The sequence below is a fragment of the Octopus bimaculoides genome, chromosome 6 (genome assembly GCF_001194135.2).
Source record: "Octopus bimaculoides isolate UCB-OBI-ISO-001 chromosome 6, ASM119413v2, whole genome shotgun sequence".
In the NCBI taxonomy this organism is placed as follows: Eukaryota; Metazoa; Mollusca; class Cephalopoda; order Octopoda; family Octopodidae; genus Octopus; species Octopus bimaculoides.
Window position 1 is genome coordinate 98,065,488 of NC_068986.1, and position 2,715 is coordinate 98,068,202.

Genomic DNA, 2,715 nt, shown 5'->3' on the forward strand with positions numbered 1-2,715 from the left:
AGAGAGAGAGGTTAAAACAGTAACTAAAGTAATAAGAGTAATTTTCCTATTGGAAATACAACGACAAACTTTGTAGAAGGTGATTAAAAAATAATGAACGGTGACTGCAGGAGCAATATCACAAAAAGTAACCGACAAGATTAGCTCACCAACATCAAGAAATTATGAATTAAAATGTTTGAGTTAGGCTGTAAATATATCATATACATATCATATACATATCATTTACATATCATTTACAATCAGCGTATGACTCGAGGATTGTATGAAAATTAGAAATGAAAAATTTTAGTCGCAACAATCAATTTAGTGCAGCCAAATAGCGTAAATAATGTCTACATCGGGACAAAATATGTCAGTATACATAACAACAAATTAGTGTTACAAACAATAGTAAAGCTAAATTGGAGAAGTTTAAAAGTATTAATGCCATACAGGGTTACTAATAGTGGCTCATAAAAGGAATTTAAAGCTCTGAAATCAGAAAGAAATCAGATTATGTATCGTCATAATTGATTATAGATAATCGGATATTTTAAGAATCTTATGGTTGCAGGATTCGTTGTTTTTATTTTCGTACATCACCCTTTAGTAAAGACCATTTCCAAACGATTCAGTCGCATACACATCACTAAATTAGTATTTTAATTCCTAAGTTTAGATGAACTTTTCTTCTAAATAAATTCCTTTTACTTTCAAACTGTGTATTCTTTTCGTTTAACGTTTAGATAAATCCAGAAAATTAATTCGTATTTTGTGCTCACGTGGCCGGGGTAAAATCCAACGCAGACCTTGTTCAAATTTGGCGCCTTTATTGTAGTTTTATATAAAATGTTGTCAGTTAATCAGATGGAATCTGATGAACATTCATTAGGATTAAAACAATTACAATAGTGAACTTTACATGTGCACGTGCGCAAACGCACGCACGCACACACACATGCACACAAACACACACACACGTACACACACGTATGTTTGCTTGCATATACCGCTGCACATGATACAAATCCATTTTGCTCAAAGAATGCATGAATTCATAATTTAAACACATAAAACCGAATACACTTGCTATATCTTTTTACAATATCACCTAAAACACCAGCGTTAACATACCTCTCGTGTATGGGAAACCAAAAACTGCAAATAACAGAAAGTAATGCAGATGACAAATGTTAAATAGAAATTTCAATATAAACTCCTGATATAAACTCCTGATATAAACTCCATGACTCACACTAATACTTTCTCACCGTCTGCCTGACAATTAATTGCCGTGCATTGCACTACAGGAGGCGAAACAAAAATGAGATATAAAATTCATAAGCTGATAAGAAAAACTAAACGATGAATATTAGCAACGGAAGCAAAGTAAAAACCAAAATTTGACACAGATATAAATGTCAGCTAATAAAGAAGATTTACATGTCATAGAATATATTATGAATTAATGGGTTAAATAATGTAGATATCCCGATTATGATTAAAATTGTTATACGTTATTGTCTTGATAAAAACTACAAAAACTGGTAATGCATAAATACTTTTATCGTACCTTTCTTTAGAAGAAGAGATTAATGGAGTCTAGAAAATTTAATGAGCAATATTAATTCAAACTAAACTAATAAACAAACAATTATATATAAATGAGATTGAACTCGAACGCAGTCACGTCTTCAGTGAATATACATACACACACATGTGCGCATATACATGCGTATACGAAAGAGTGCACATCTATATGTACATGAATATGTATGTACATACATACTCAAATATATTTATAATACATACACGCACACATATTGAATTGTACGTATTCCTATATGTATATGTATATCTACATATGTATAACTTCATGTGTATAAGTTTTTTTTTTTTTTTGTATATATCTATATTTGACAAACTAAAACATTAGGAATATTTTATAGTTTGAACTGATAGGAGATTGGAAATAACCATCAACACTAGGAAGAATGATTTTCAGATTTTTTTCCTTATAATTTATTCAATGAAAATCTAGAAAACATCAATACTAGTCGAAAATATCAAATATATCATATATCTTATATATCGTATATCAAATGTATCGTACATCAACAGTGAACTTAATGATATAGGGAAAATATCAAGAGTGAATAGATTTTAATATAAACATTGGAAATAAAAAAATAGAAAAGGAAATACATATAAATTTATTCTGTTTTGGTATTTTGATATTTAAAAAAAATCTAATTGTGAGGAAACATTTCGTATTAATTTTCTATTTTTCTACATAAATGAAAATAGTTATAGAAATTCAAGAAAAAGAAAGTAAATAGAAAAATGGTAAGTCGATAGAGAATGCGTTCATAGAGGAAGAAGTGAAAGAGAACGAGATGAGATATGAACTGAAAGATGATGTGACTTGGGAAAATATTTAATATGACAATTTTTCGAAACAAGATCTTGAAAACATAATTTACAAGTAAAAATTGACATTTATTTGGTATATTGTGAATATAATCATCGTGACTATGAATAATAAATGCTGGTGCATATTCAATAGGCATGGATATTTCATGGTATTTCTAGAGAGAAATGCGTACACCCCCACAATCAAACGTAGGTAGTTGTTTCGCTGCCAATTTTCCGATCACATCATATATTTCAATTGGTTTTTTGAGTTGCTGATACTACCTTTCGGTATATATATATATATATATATATATATAT